The sequence below is a fragment of the Adiantum capillus-veneris genome, chromosome 8 (genome assembly GCF_014529385.1).
Source record: "Adiantum capillus-veneris isolate H3 chromosome 8, ASM1452938v2, whole genome shotgun sequence".
Classification (NCBI taxonomy): domain Eukaryota; kingdom Viridiplantae; phylum Streptophyta; class Polypodiopsida; order Polypodiales; family Pteridaceae; genus Adiantum; species Adiantum capillus-veneris.
In genome coordinates, this window is record NC_140938.1 from 124,133,130 (window position 1) to 124,150,197 (window position 17,068).

Here is a 17,068-nt window from a genome sequence, read left to right on the forward strand (position 1 = left end):
AAACTTCATAAAACCAGGGTAAATGGTTGGCGACTTAAACCTTATTTTCTTCGATTTGACCAGGCTCCACCAATTGACATTCCAGATGAGGACACACCATTAGCCGCCACCTCCGACGATAATGATCACAAGCCAAGCTCCCATACCCCTCTTCTCTCGTCCCCACCCCATGAAAACTCCCTCTTAGGGAGGGAGTGATAAAAGGCATTGGAAAAAGTAAGAAAAAAATAAAGTATGATTATGTAAATATATAAGAAAGGTAAAATAGGCCACCTCATGCCTGCGGGGTAGCCCATTTCCACCTTGCCTCCTTTTTCTTCACTGTTGCCCCGTCGGGTATCCCTTTTCCTCTCCTCCACTCAAAAGGTCAACCTCCTCTCTCTTCCCCTTGTCCTTTCTCCTTTCTCTCTCCCCTCAAGCTACCCCACCTCTCACCAATAATGCATTATAACTCACCAATAATGCACCCTAACTCACATGCAACTTACCCTATCTTCCAAAATAGTATACCCCACCCCCTCTTTCTCTCTCCTATCATATCCCATGACCCAAATACCGCCCTCTCTCTCTAAAGGGCACCATGTCTCTTGTCTTGTAGCTAAATAACCTCCCCCACACTCACACACACTCAGTTTCACTGAAAAAGGTATCCACAGACCCATCCCCACCCGGTGGTTACCTGATTTTTCTTGTTTTCACACACATCTGCACACAGATTCACCTCTGAACACACTCCCCTCTCTCCCCTCTTGTAATTACTTTATTCTCCATGTCACCTCTCACTTTTTTTCATCAACCCATCTCTCTCTCTCTTAGTCTCTCTCTCATGAGACTGCTGTTCTGGCACATATACACACAGCCAGACAAGTGGGGCCCACAGTCACATGGCCTATGTAGATAATGATTTCTTCATTTCTAAATTCTAGAATTCCTCCCCCCTCCTCCCCTATATAAAGAGGGGTCACCATCACACTAAGGATACACATTATCAGCAAAGAGTACACTATGCACTGTGTATGCCTAGTGCACACACACACACACACACCATCACCAAAGAGTACACTATGCACTGTGTGTGCCTAGTGCACACACACACACACACACACCATCACCAAAGAGTACACTATGCACTGTGTGTGCCTAGTACACACACACACACCCACACCATCACCATCACCGCAATCACCATGCTCGTCTTAAGCATGACCTCTACACCCTTGGGCTATGGAAGATGAAGGGAAACTAAATGAAGGATGATGGCCGTAACCCTCGTACGAGTCTTCGCCATCAACTCCCACCTATCCGCCATGTGCTCTACCACGCTCTTCCTTCTCATTCCCCTACCCTATGCTCCCCATTTCATCGCCTCATTCTCTAAATAAAGCTTGAGGTTTTGTGAGTATGTTTTCTTGCAATGTTTTGCCCATGTGAGGTGTGCGGAATCGCCACCTAGTCTTGTGTTTTGAGTGAGCTTGTGTATGTGTGAAGGGTGTGCGGATTCGCCATCCTTTTGTGGTGCCTAAGTACTAAGCCGCTATACCCCCTCCCTCACTCTCTCTCTCTCTCTCTCTCTCTCTCTCTCTCTCTCTCACTTGATCTCATTCCCTTTCCTCTTCATCATTGCTCCCAAGCATCCATCTCTCTTGGATGAAAAATTTGTTATGGTGGTGTGTTGTTTGCGTCCTAGCCGTTGAAGCTAGGTGGTGCCCCCTGTTTGCTTTACCATGACAGGCTCGAGACACGCCATTCGGTCCCCGGTGTTTTAGGGGCCGTCGGGGTTCGGAGTTGGCTTTGCTCCCGTCACCACCGTGGGCTAGAACCTCAATATCACAATGGATATTAGGTTGGAGAAGTGTTAGACCTCTACCCCAAACCATCCATGTTATTAGAGTAGAGATATGACTATTCAATAGAGCTAGCTTGGACAAGTGGTGGACCTTCAAACCACCTTGGGCTAAAACTCCACAACACAATGGTTAGTAGGTTGGCCAAGTGATGGACCTCTCCAAACCCTTCATGGTAGTAAACATAATAGCTTGACTCCATTCACACTTTAATCTTCAAACAATAGTGATAGATTCTTTCAATAGAGCTAGCTTGGATAGGTGGTGGATCTTCAAACAAGTTTGGCTAAAACCTCCATAATGCAATGGTTAGTAGGTTGGACAAGTGGTGGACCTCTGTTGCAAACCATCAATGGTAGTAAACATAGTAGCTCTACTCCATTCACACATTGACCTTCAAACAATAGAGATAGCCTCTTTTAATAGATCTAGCTTGGACATGTGGTAGACTTTCAAACTACCTTGGGCTAAAACCTCAATAACACAATGGATAATAGGTTGGGAAAGTACCGGACCTCTATCCCAAACCATCCACGTCATCAAACTAGAGATAGGACTATTCAATAGAGCTAGTTTGGACAGGTGATGGACCTTCAAACCACCATGGGATAAAACCTCCATAAAACAATGGTTAGTAGGTTGTATAAGTGGTGGACCTCTACCCCAAAAAATCCACGTGATCAGATTAGATATAGGACTATTCAATAGAGCTAGCTTGGACATGTGGTCAACCTTAAAAAACCTTGAGCTAGAACCTCAACAGATAGTAGGTTGGACAAGTGGTGGACCTCTGTACCAAACAATCCATGGTAGGAAAAAAAGTAGCTACACTCCATTCACACATTGACCTTGAAACAATAGCAATAACTTCTTTCAAAGGAGCTAGCTTGGACAGGTGGTGGACCTTCAAACAATCTTGGGCTAAAACCTCCATAACACAAAGGATAGTAGGTTGAACAAGTGGTGAATCTTTCGCCGAAACCATCTATAGTAGTAAACAAAGTAGCTACACTCCGTTCACACACTGACTTTGGACATAGCTTTGCTCAATAGATCTAGCTTGGATAGGTGGTGGATCTTCAAACCAACTTGGGCTAAAACCTTTAGAACACAATGGAAAGTATGTTGGACAAGTGGTGGAACTCTACCCTAAACCATCTATGGTAGTAAACATAGTAGATACACTCCATTCACAAATTGAGCTTCAAATAATAGAGATATCTTGGACATATGGTGGACCTTCAAACCACCTTGGACTTAAACCTCCATAACACAATGGATAGTAGTTTTGACAAGCGGTGGAGCTCTACCCCAAACCATCCATGGTAGTAAACATAGCAGCTACACTCCATTCACACATTGACCTTCAAACAATAGAGATAGCTTCTTTCAATAGATCTATCTTGGATAGGTGGTGGACCTTCAAAACACCTTGGGGTAAAACCTCCATAACACAATGGGTAGTAGGTTGCACAAGTGTTTGACCTCTAGCCAGAACCATCCACTCTATTAGAGTAGAGATAGGACTATTCAATAGAGAAAACTTGGACAGGTGGTGGACCTTTAAACCACATATGGCTAAAACCTGCATCACACAATGGCTAGTAGGCTGGACAAGTAAGGTCCTCTGCCCAAACCATCCATGTTAGTAAACATAGTAGCTACATTCCATTCACACATTGAACTTCAAAAAATAGAGATAGCTTGTTTCAATAGAGCTAGCTTGGACAGGGGGTTGACCTTCAAACCACCTTGGACTAAAACCTCAATAACACAATGGATAGTACGTTGGACAAGTGCTAGACCTCGATCCCAAACCATCCACTAGACTCCATTCACATTTTAACCTTCAAACAATAGTGACAGATTCTTTCAATTTAGCTAGCTTGGATAGGTGGTGGATCTTCAAACAACCTTGGGCTAAAACCTCCACAATGCAATGGTTAGTAGTTTAGACAAGTGGTGGACCTCTATCCCAAACCATCAATGGTAGTAAGCAAAGTAGCTCTACTCCATTCACAAATTGACCTTCAAACAATAGAGATAGATTCTTTCAATAGATCTAGATTGGACAGGTGGTGGACCTTCAAACCCTTGGGCTAAAACCTCAATAACACAATGGATAGTAGGTTGAAAAAGTGCTAGACCTCTACCTCAAACCATCTACGTGATTAGACTAGAGATAGGACTATTCAATACAGCTAGCTTGGACAGGTGGTGGACCTTCAAACCACCTTGGGCTAAAACCTTCATTACACAATGGTTAGTAGGTTGAACAAGTGGTGGAACTCTACCCCAAACCATTCATGGTAGTAAACATAGTAGCTATACTCCATTGAGAGATTGACCTTCAAACCACATAGGGCTAGAATCTCTATAATACAATGGATAGCAGGTTGGACAAGGGATGGACCTCTATCAACCATCCATGGTACTAAACATAGTAGTTATACTCTCTTCACACATTGACCTTCAAAGAATAGAGACATCTTCCTTCAATAGAGCTATCTTAGAGAGATGGTGGACCTTCAGACCACCTTGGACTAAAAATTTTATAACGCAAGGGATAGTAGGTTGGACAAGTGGTGGACGTCTGCCACAGACTATCCATGGTAGTAAACATAATATGTACACTACATTCACACATTAACCTTCAAGAAAAAGAGATACGACTCTTCAATAGAGCTAGCTTGGACAAGTGGTGGACCTTCATACCAGCTTGGGATAGACCCACCATAACATAAGGGATAGCAGGTTGGAAAATTTGTGGACCTATGCCCCAAACCATCCATGGTAATAGAGATAGTAGCTACACTCCATTCACACATTGACCTTGAAACATTAGAGATAGATTGAATAGGTGGTCCACCTTTAAACCACCTTGGGCTAAAACCTCCATAACAAAATGGATAGTAGGTTGGACAAGTGGTGGACCTCTACCCCATACTATCCATGGTTATAAACATTGTAGTTATACTCCATTCACATCATTGCAAGTGGGTATGGAATTTTCTAGGGGAAAACCATTAGGTTTCAAAGGGAGTTTAGTGAGGTGAGTGATAAGTTACCTGGAAAAGGCAACTCCAAAGGGAAGACCGAAGCAAGTCCCGCAGTACCTTGGCCTCTGAATAGAGGTACTTGGTCGCTGTCACGTCCAAATCACGTTGGTGAAATGGGTCTTTCAAGGGATTAGTCATGGCCCTAAGAGTGTAGATAATTCTCGACTCTCGTAGTCCAGAGGCAAGTAGTGACAAAAGCGTCTACCTTCCGTTTCTGGATGCATAGTCCCGATCATTCTTCTTGTATACTTTTTTGGTGTATAAAGGGAGCGGCTGGGCGCTACCTGACTCCGAAAACAAAAAATTGACCTTCAAATAATAGAGATAGCTTCTTTCAATAGAGCTAGCCTGGAGAGGTAGTGGACCTTCAAACAACCTTGGGGTAAAATATCGATAACACAATGGATAGTAGGTTGGACAAGTGGTGGACCTCTGCCTCAAACCATCCATGGTAGTTAACAAAGTAGAGACACTCCATTCACACATTGACCTTGAAACAATAGAGATAGCTTCTTTCAATGGAGCTATCTTGGACAGGTGGTGGACCTTCAAACCACCTTGGGCTAAAACCTCCATAACACAATGGATAATAGGTTGGACAAGGGGTGGACCTATGCCCCAAACCATCCATGGTAGTAAATATAGTAGCTACACTCAATTCACACGTTGATAGCCGTTTTTCGGCTCTCTGTAATTGCCATAGTGAGTTATCTCACCCTATCAAATCACTCAAACATTGTGGTTACCCTCACCCTTTCACTATATATAGGTGCGTGTGAGTTAGGGGACTTTTCCCATATCTCTTTACTGAAATAAAAAACCCTCAATTAGCTAGTCATTGGGCTAGTTGAGCCAAAAACATAAAAAATATAAAAAATATAAGTATATTATGGCCCATGCGTATGTAAATATTTCTTTGTATATAGGGCCTAAATAAAAGATTTTTTCATAATTATTTTGATATTTATTTAAATATTTCTACCTAGGTGTGTGTTATTTATGCTCTGTACATTGCCTCACCATTACCACAATTTTTCTTACCATTTTTCATACTCTTTATTCCATATAGAAATATTTTCATGTAAGCTTCTCTTATATTTGGTGTAACTCCACCCCAACAAAAATCCAAAAAAACTAGTTTTATTTATGTGTATATTTTTTCACTATTGTGATTTTTCCCTTCCTACATCTATTTTGTTTTTTTTTCTAAAAAATTAGAACACCAAAAATATTTATCTTTTTATGGTAGCCTCATAATGAGAGAGATTTCTTTGACCCCTTTATGTTTTTTCCACTTATATTATTTATATTTGACATGTACATATTTTTTAGACCCCTCAATATTTGATTTTATTAGTTGTACTATTCACTTATATCATGATCTCAACAATATCTTCAATTATAGACCTACCAAATAAGGTCAAGGGTAGGTGGCATGCATACATGCACTATGGAGGGCTCACTCTTGGAAGTATTCAAAAGAATCATCCAAAGAAGGACCCCACAAGGACCTTGTGCAGTGGAAAAAAACGGTCGGTTTTGCTGAATTTTTAAAGTTCACTTGCTCTCCGAATTTGAAAAGGTGATACAAACAAAAGTTGTAGCTCGTGGGCTGAACTTTTGCCTCAAATTTTTTCATATTTTTTTGAGCTACGAGTTGTGAGCTATGATTTTATTAGTGGACCCCAATTTTCCCATGCTATGCAGCCACACTCTCTCTTCCACTTTATCATTTTCCTCTTTCACACACACTTCTCCACTCATCATCTCCACCTCTCTCACCACTCCTCTCTGCACCCTACTCACCTTCTCCTCAACCTTGAAGAATAAGAGAAACCATGGTGAACTCATACCTCCCACACACAATTCCATTCCAAAATTGACCACCTAGCCTCATTTTTCCTCCTCCAAATTACCCATATCTATCGAAAAAACCACAAAATTCAGCCTCTTCTCTTAAAAGACAGCATCATGGTGGTTGATTACTCAGCTTCAATTACCTTGTCTCTCAAGGAAGGTCAAGAGTGGAGAAAAAATGTACCGTCAAAGCTAGTGGACCGTCAACAAGCGTCAAAATTGGCCCTACTCAAGACACTTGGAGCATCAACCTTGTAAGAAATCCACCTTTTCTTACCTCTTAAGAGTTTTTCTTCCTTATTTGTATCCTACATGGATACTCCCATTGTAAATATCCAATTCCATTTGTAAATTAATACTAACTCTACTAACACTAACCCACTATGAAAAGTCCTATCACCTCCATTTCTCTCCTCTCTCTTTCCCCACCAACTTCTTGATAATTCCAAGCAAAAGAAATTAGATAAAATTCTGAAAATCTAACCCAACCATGGTTAGAGGAGTAACCCTAGCCTTCAAAATTGCTATAAAAGGAGGGTGTAGCTAGCACAAAAAAGGGGAGAAGAAAGAGCACTATGCTATAGCTTGAGAAGCCAAGCTCAACCTCTTGAGAAGGAGCTCTTGAGTGGAATCTCATTGGCATTAGGCATATGTATGTGCTGTATTAGGGGTGATTAGCAAGGGAACTCTATGCCATTGTAAGAGAGAGTGATCATTCAATTGAGAGTAGGAAATCTATCATTTGTCCTACTAGTGTAAGCCCAACATTTGCTGAATCAAGGAGGGTGAATTTGGACTAAGCATGGATACCTTGTCTCCCTTCCAACGTGAAGTCATGGACAATAATGATGTGTAAGTGTCTTGTTGTTTTATTTAAGTTCTTGATAGCTTGTCTCCGGGTATTGTTATCAATTTAGCCATAAATCCCACATGCTGTAAGAGGGCGACAGGGTGGAGAGGACTCCCCTGGCCTTAAGACAGTGATTGGGTTGGCGTTTTTCTTGTGATGTATTGTGGTGTAATTTACTCAGGCTATGTTGAACAAATACTAATCTCACTTTGATTGGTCATGACAGATTTGTAAGAAGGCATTAGTGCAACAAGCACCCCCTTCCCCCTTCTCTCTCTTTCTTACATATATATATTTATGTTTGCTTGATCATTAATGATACACTTCAAAGCAGCCCGAGCACCATCTCTCTCTCTCTCTCTCTCTCTCTCTCTCTCTCTCTCTCTCTCTCTCTCGTGTTTTAGTGTGTAAGAGTGTTCCATTGGTGTTAGGGTTAGTGTAAATTCCTTGCTTGTTTGTGGGTTGCTCTAACGATTCTCCTCTTTTGAGTCCTAGTTCGCTCTTAAACTAGGTGGTGTCCCCTTGTGTAGTTGGGATTTGGCTGGGGGTTTGTTGTTTTGGTTTTTGTTGTGTTGTGCCCCAGCCCCATTGAGCAGCACGGGAGCCTTGAAGGGTGTCTAGAGGTTTCTCTTCTTGTTGCCCGCCCCGGACCGCTTCAACGTTGACCTTGAAATAATAGAGATAGCTTGTTTCAATAGAGCTAGCTTGAACAGGCGGTGGACCTTCAAGCCACCTTGGGCTAAATCCTCCATAACACAATGGATATTAGGTTGGACAAGTGGTGGACCTTTGCCTCAAACCATTCATGCTAATAGACATAGTAGCTACACTCCATTCACACATTGACCTTGAAACAATTGTTACGAGACTGGGCACCCTCCTGTTATAGTGGTTAACTGCAATTGGGATAGCTGGGCGTAATGGTTAATTATGTGCTGTCTATTTATTTTACTAATTGAGTTGATGATGATTTTGTAGAGTGGAATGCGGGGAGTTGATGAAGAGGCGACGGAAATTATTCTTGGCCATTTTATAGTTGCACAGTATCTTAGAATCTCATTTCAATAAGCCACTATGGCTCTGTAAATATTTGTAGTGGGAACTTCCCTTATGGGTCATGCAAGAACTAATGAGCTTCACTCATTTACAAAAGTGAAGTGGTTGTAAAAGAGGGGCCTCAATTTTTGGCACCTCAAACTCAAAAATAATATATTAAATACCAACTCCACAAGAGAGGTGCCGTGGAGTTTCGGGCTAGATTTAAGCCTTTCTCTTGCAGATTCTCTTCTCTACTCTCTTAAGCTATGGTTATTTTGTTGTGTACTCTCTAATCTAGTGTCCATCTCTTACACATCTCTTACACCTCCTTACAAGCTTGTCTATATCAATTCTCTGTTTACTGTGTGTGTGTGTGTCATAGTCTAGGTGAGTGTGTGTGCTTGGAAATTGGAAGAAGAGGTAGACAGTTTGATGGTGATGGCTTGAAAGCTTATGTTGAGTACTTTAAGCAGTCGATCTCCCCCTCTTCTCCCAACAGTGGTATCAGAGCCTTAGGTTCGAGGATCAATCGGCACCAGATTTCAGTTTTAAGAAGGAGTTTTCTCTAATCAACAAAACCCCAATTGCAATTCATCGACTTTGCAATTCAAGGATTCAAGGGTTCGTGGAAATTTGAAGTATAATTGATCGAGTTCACACAAGAAAAACTCGATTGTTAATTGGTGGCTAATTGGCAATCAATTTTCAATTTCGGCTTCAAGACGATCAAGAACGGGTATGTTCAACGGTTAAATTTAAGCACTCGCTAAGCTTGCGTATACATGAAGATACGGACGAGAACAATCTGCGAGAACACCCTCCTGCACACAAGAAAAGCTAAATGTCAACCTCATCAAAAGCTGTAGAAAATACTGTCAAAAGTATTGGCTTAGTTTATGCATCAATTCTTGCTTTTGTCTTGTAGCCTGGAAAACATCTAGAGGTCGCCATCTCAATTTTTTTTTGGCTTGAGTTGTTCTTCCACAGAATCCCATGCACACTTAAAAGTTAAAGTTAACTTCAAAGACTTAAAGTTAAGCTCAAAGAGGTATTTCAGTGGTGAGCTGTCCATTTCATCTTCAAGCTTAATAACCTTTAAAGAAGACAAACACCCTTTCAATATCCTCAACACTTTGGCTTTGGACACAATTAGTAAGCCTTGCACCCCTTGGTCGGCACCACTACAAACACAACCGTAAAAATCACATACTCCGCCTTCATTAAGAATTCTTGGGCCGCCAACCTTCAAAAAAAAAAAAAAAAAATCTTCGGCTGTCTTTCGGGATTGCTGATTGCCATTGCTTTTGAGATACGGGAGATCGGGTACCACGAAATTCAACTGGCTCGGTGACACACCTTCGGACTGTCTATTCTCTGGCAATTTCCTAGCGCACCGCCATTCTGGACTGGACGCCACCGCTCTTTTTCAGCTAAGTACATTACATTTCTGTTATTTATTTTATTTTATTCCGCATATTGCATCTGTGAATATCACCAAATAGCCTTTTTAAGCATTACCATTTAATTATTTATTCTTTTTAAGAAAAAGAAAGACAAAAAAAAGAGAAAAAAAATAAAAAAAAAGAAAAAAGAAAAAGAAAAGCACGCAATCATGGCACATCTTCCTCATGCACCCACGATTGCAGAGCAACTTCAAAATTTGCAGCAGTCACTCACATATGAACACATGCGAAGGCAAGAACTTGAAGATAAATTATTACATTCTGCACGCACCGAATCTGCACCGGCACCCAAGAAAAACAAAATTAGCAGAAAAGCCTTCACTTTCAAAGATTTTGATGACACTAAAGATGCTAGCACGGTTCTAGCATGGGTTAGTCAGTTAGATGACTACTTTCATGATGAAGACTTTCCCGAGCGTGAAATGGTAAAGTGTGCATCCAATCATCTCACTAGCAGCGCTGCATTGTTGTGGAACGCCACCAAACAACATGAAAGAAGACCACGCACCTGGAATGCATTCAAAAAAGTGTTTTTGCCCCAATTTTTGCCAACACAGTACAAAGATAAAGCACGACATCAATGGGATTTAATTCGACAGGGTAGAAATGAAGATGTACAGGGTTACACTGACCGTTTTTGGAATTGTCTAATTCAATTGCAAGCTATTGAACATGTTAGTCGCAGGAAATTGAAGCGAAAGTACATATCAGGCTTGGCAGTACAAATTAGTGCTGAGGTAGATATGTTCGAACCAGATTCTCTGTCAAAGGCCATTAACTTGGGTCTCAACGCAGAAAAGAAGAAAGGTGGACATTCCTCTCACACTGATCAACCTGCTAACACTAACCGCAACAAGAGACCTCCTTTCTCTCCTAACTCTGACAGAAGCAAACACCAAAGCCATACCTTTTTCAAAAGACAAAGATTTGACAATCCTCCTGCTACTGCTCAACCTCATACGAGCAACAACCACAACAACACTCAGCAACGAGGCGACCAACATCCTTTCAACCAGCGTTTTCCTCCAAATTCTAATGGTAACAAAAAGGTGAAGTGTTTTAAATGCTTTCAGTATGGTCACTATGCAGATAAGTGCCCAAATGGTCATGCTAAGGGCAATGGTCAATCCAATGGCCATTCAAATGGAGTCAACAGGAATTCAAGTCAAAAACCCTTCAACAACAACCGCCCCAACGGAGCTACTCTTAACCTCATCAAAGATGCTACACCCGACAATAATGAAGTGGAAGTTAACTACGGAGAGGGATATGATCCTGATTATGATAACGATGACAACCCATCCTCAGGTACTCCTATATCTCCTCACACTTTGTTTAAAGTGCAAGGCACTGTTAAGGGTGAAAATGTCACCATTCTGCTAGATGATGGTAGTAGCCATGATTTCATTTCCACATGATTGGCACAACAACTATCACTCTCTGAAATTTCATCACCCCACAAGGTCAAAACTGTTTTTAATAATCAACGTTTTAATTGTAAAACTCAAGTCACTGTTGAAGTTTGCATTGGTGAATTCACACAAGCACGTACATTTTTGGTAGCACCATTGCATGGACTCGATATGATTTTGGGAATGCCATTTCGTCATGAATTTGACCCGTTGATTAATTATAAAACACGTACAATGTCTCTCACTCATAATAATAAAAAATTCTCCATCCAAGCAACACTGGCACATCAAAAATTTCCACTCCTCTCTCACACTCAAGCCAAACGAGAAATTCGAAAACAGGGGAAAACATATCTAGTATTGGTAAATCAAATTTCTGTTGAAACTGAAACTTCACGTAACTCCACACATGATGAATTTCTCTCACAATTTAAAGATTGTTTCATGCATGATCTCCCACCTGGAATTCCACCATCACGCCCAGAAGACCACCAAATTGACATCATACCGGGTAGTGAACCTCCTTGTAGAGCACCTTATCGTGTAAATCCTACCGCACAAGGGAAATACAAACTCAAATCACTGATTTACTTGACCGAGGCCTAATCCGACCTAGTAGTTCACCATACGGAGCTCCAGTACTTCTTGTCAAGAAGAAAAATGGAACCTTTCGTATGTGTATCGACTACAGGGCTTTAAACAAGATCACCATTAAGAATAGGTTTCCTATTCCTAGAGTGGATGATCTACTAGACAAACTGAAAGGGGCAAACATCTTTAGCAAAATTGACCTTAAATCAAGATATCACCAAGTCAAAATGTTTGAACATGATGTCTACAAAACTGCTTTCAGAACACAAACTGGACACTATGAATTTCTTGTCATGCCATTTGGTTTGACAAATGCACCAGCTACATTCACACGCATGATGAATCGAATTTTCATTGACCATCAAGATTTTGTGATTGTATTTTTTAATGACATTTTGATATTCAGTAAATCTGAAGAAGACCATAAGCAACATTTAACACGTGTATTTGATCTGCTTGCACAAAATCACTTGTATTTGAATCCTGAAAAGAGTTCATTTTTCCAATATGAAATTGAATACTTGGGACATATTGTATCGGGTAAAGGAATTCATGTCGATCCAATGAAAATTGAAGCCATTCAATCCTGGCCTAGACCTAAAAACTTGCATGAGCTACGATCTTTTATTGGTCTTTGCAGCTATTACAGGAAATTTGTTCGTAATTTTGCTTACAAAGCACATTACTTGACTCGCTTGTTGAAGAAAAACACGCCTTATGAATGGACTGATTTGCAAGAAAGCTCATTTAATGCACTTAAACATGCTTTGACTAATGCACCTGTATTGCAATTGCCTGATTTTGAACGACCATTCTTTGTGGTAGTCACTGATGCTAGTGGTAAAGGTATCGGTGCAGTCCTTATGCAAGATAACCATCCCATTGCTTTCTAAAGTCGTAAATTCAAACCGTCTGAAACAAAGTTCAGTACTTATGATAAAGAGTTAACTGATGTGGTACATGCATTGAAAATTTGGAAACACTATGTAATAAGTACTGACTTGATCATTAAAACTGATCAACAAAGTATCAAATATTTACTTTCTCAGCCTTTAATAGATGATAGACATATTAAGTGGGCCGCTTTTATTCAAAGTTTTCAGCCCAACATTCAATACCAACCTGGTAAAGAAAACGTTATAGCCGATGCTTTGAGTAGACGACCCTCACTTAATCATCTATCAACCATTACGGGAACTTCATTTGACACTATGCCTGACACTTATGCACATGACGATGACTTCAAAACGACATGGTTGCACATGCTTGATAATTCTGTACACACATTTCTCGAATACACTATTCAAGAAAACTTCCTTTATTTCAAACAAAAATTGTGTGTGACTAAATCTTTTCGTACATTAATTATTGAAGAATTGCACAAACCACCTTATGCTGGACATAGAGGATTTGCTGCAACTTTTCAACATTTATGTCGTGATTTCTATTGGCCTACTATGAGAATGGATGTTAAACAGTATGTTTCAACTTGTTTGATTTGTCAAAAAATCAAAGCAGCTACAGGTAAGAAATTGGGACTTTTACACCCTCTCCTCATTCCTGAAAGACCTTGGGAACATATTTCAATGGATTTTGTTACTGGTTTCCCACTCACAACACACAAACATGACATGATATGGACTATTATTGATCGTTTCTCTAAACAAGCGTACTTTGTTCCGTGTAAGAAAACACTCACAGCACATCAAGCTGCACTTTTGTTTCTGAAGACTGTTTTTCCACATCATGGTTTGCCTAAAGTGATTATTTCCGATCGAGACTCAAAATTTTGTAGTGCTTTTTGGACTACTGTATTTGAAAATCTTGGCACTACACTTGACTTTACTTCTGCATTTCATCCTGAATCTAATGGTCAAACCGAAGTCACCAACCGCACTATTATTGACTTGTTGAAGGCTTGTGTTTCCTCTCAACCTAAGAAATGGGATGACTACCTACATATTTTGCAATTTGCATACAACAACACCACTCACACTGCCACGGGTAAATCTCCCTTTGAAATTGTATACGGTCACTCACTTCCTACTCCTGCTTCATGTCTTTCTAATGTTGTGCCTGCCGCTGATGATTTCACTACCGACTTTCATGATATTTATGCAAGTGTGCATTCTGCCATTAAACACTCACAAGAACTTTACACCAAGCATGCTAACAAGCACCGCAAGGCACACCAATTCAAAGAAGGTGATCATGTTTTACTTCGCATCGAAAAACGAAGGATCAAAAGTGTTGATACTAATGTCTTTGTTAAGCTTGCTCCTCGTTTTTATGGACCTTTCAAAATTTCAGCTGTCATTAATGATGTTTCTTTTCATTTAGAATTACCTACACATTGGCACATTCACAATGCATTTCACATTAGTCTTTTACGACCATTCAGAGGACCCCTACCTACACACCACATTTACGAAGACCCACCTTCACTTGTAGACCAAGAAGAGCAACTCATCCCTGACAAAATAGTTGACCATGAGACCACCACTACACGCAGTGGAATGGTTTATAACCGTTACCTTTTGACTTTCAAGGGCCACCCTAGAGAGGATGCCAAATGGATGCCTGAAAAGTTTTTTCGCAACTTTCCCAACCTTCTCCACACTTTCCATCACTCACGGTCCAGTTGATTTCTCTATTGAGCAACTGAGGACAGTTGCTATCCCTGGTGGGAGGGATGTTACGAGACTGGGCACCCTCCTGTTGTAGTGGTTAACTGCAATTGGGATAGCTGGGCGTAATGGTTAATTATGTGCTGTCTATTTATTTTACTAATTGAGTTGATGATGATTTTGTAGAGTGGAATGCGGGGAGTTGATGAAGAGGCGACGGAAATTATTCTTGGCCATTTTATAGTTGCACAGTATCTTAGAATCTCATTTCAATAAGCCACTATGGCTCTGTAAATATTTGTAGTGGGAACTTCCCTTATGGGTCATGCAAGAACTAATGAGCTTCACTCATTTACAAAAGTGAAGTGGTTGTAAAAGAGGGGCCTCAATTTTTGGCACCTCAAACTCAAAAATAATATATTAAATACCAACTCCACAAGAGAGGTGCCGTGGAGTTTGGGGCTAGATTTAAGCCTTTCTCTTGCAGATTCTCTTCTCTACTCTCTTAAGCTATGGTTATTTTGTTGTGTACTCTCTAATCTAGTGTCCATCTCTTAAGCTATGGTTTGATGGTGATGGCTTGAAAGCTTATGTTGAGTACTTTAAGCTATCGATCTCCCCCTCTTCTCCCAACAACAATAGAGATAGCTTGTTTTAGTAGAGCTAGCTTGGACAAGTGGTGGACCTACAAACCACCTTGGAAGTAGGTTGGACAAGTGGTGGAATATATTATTTAGTAACAACTAATTTTTTTTCCCCCAGGAAGATACGACACCAAAAATAAATGTTACATTAGGAAGAGAATGGGGTCTAGGAGGGCCCTTTTATTTGGTATTTTAAGGAAGTCAAACCTTTAGTATGAAGAAAGTTATCAAAAGACAGCTTTTGAATTCAAACAAGCAAAACAGCTAGTTTATTTGAATTCAAATTTTCCCCCCAAAATGGAATTTAAAATTGAGCGGGTAAAACTATATCATGTAGCATATCTATGGAAAGATCTCAACACGTAGATTGCAGATCTATGATCTACGCTCAAATCGAAGATCATATGTGGGAGTTACAAAAGGCCGAAAATCATAAAATTGTCCACCTCCTTTTTGGGGAGGAAAGTGCATCCTTTGACCACTCTTACACATCTCTTACACACCCACCATTCTTGCACACATGGCATACACCTATTTGTAAAAATGTTAATCATCTTCTTAAGCTCATAGAAAATAAAGAGTCCCTCCTAGACCCCATACTCTTCCTAATGACAAGGGTAGCTCCACCTATAAATAAGAAAGTCAAAGTGCAAAAAGTAGCACCTAAGGAGACTAGTTCTATTTTGGATGTAGACAATGCATCTCTAGCATCCTCAACACAAGGTTCAACGTCCAAGATGAGAATCGTGGATCCAAAAGATCTAGAGACAGAGGACATGAAAGAACAAGAAAAAGATACAGGTGGAACGAATAAGTATAGAAGCTATTTTCCTTTCCAATATGAGAAGTTTGCTATCCCTATTCAAAACTGTTGGCTGGCTCCCGGTCACTATAATGTACGTACTATTGATGGAAAACATGTAGAAAGCATGCTATTTGGATTTTCTCAGAGTATAACTAAACCTGCAGTGTGTGCATATTTAATGCCTCTTCAAAATGCAAAGGCAAAGCAGGGTACACCTTTTGTAGTAGAAGAGGTACAAGAGGGCAAACTACAAGATTATCATTATTGGATTCTTGATGGTGGCCAACATTCACTTTATGCCATAAAAGTTTTGCTTCACAATGAACAAAAAAACAATGAGATATTTCAAAGATTGATTGACGTGTATAAATTTCAAAAGGCTCATATTGTTGTAAATGCTCCTCTAATGGTTGCAACTGATATATTTTCCATTGCAAATGATGAGGCTAAAGTATTGTATGTCAAGCAACCTTACATTCAAATATTGCGAAATTTGCAAAGCCTATGGATCTATTCAGGATGACCATCAAGGGCAGCAACTGCAGTTGCAGAGGGACATACATCTCGTGCTGGATGGGATGTAAGTGTCTTTCTTCTTCTTTCTTATTGTCTTTAATTGAACACTTGAGTTCAATCCTCTTATTGGTGTTATATTTCTTTCTAGACTTTTCTTTGATTGGCAAGATTGAGTGTAGGAGCAAGTTGGATTGCTAAAGAGGCACACATGGTTACATATTCCAATCGATTTTATAATTGTTGGGTAGAAATTATTACAAGGCTTAAGGAGGATAACAAGAAACCCCCAACAACAATATTTAGATTTCTTTGCAGTCTTGAGGAATCAGAGGTAAAGATCATTCAAGAAGAAATTAAAGATG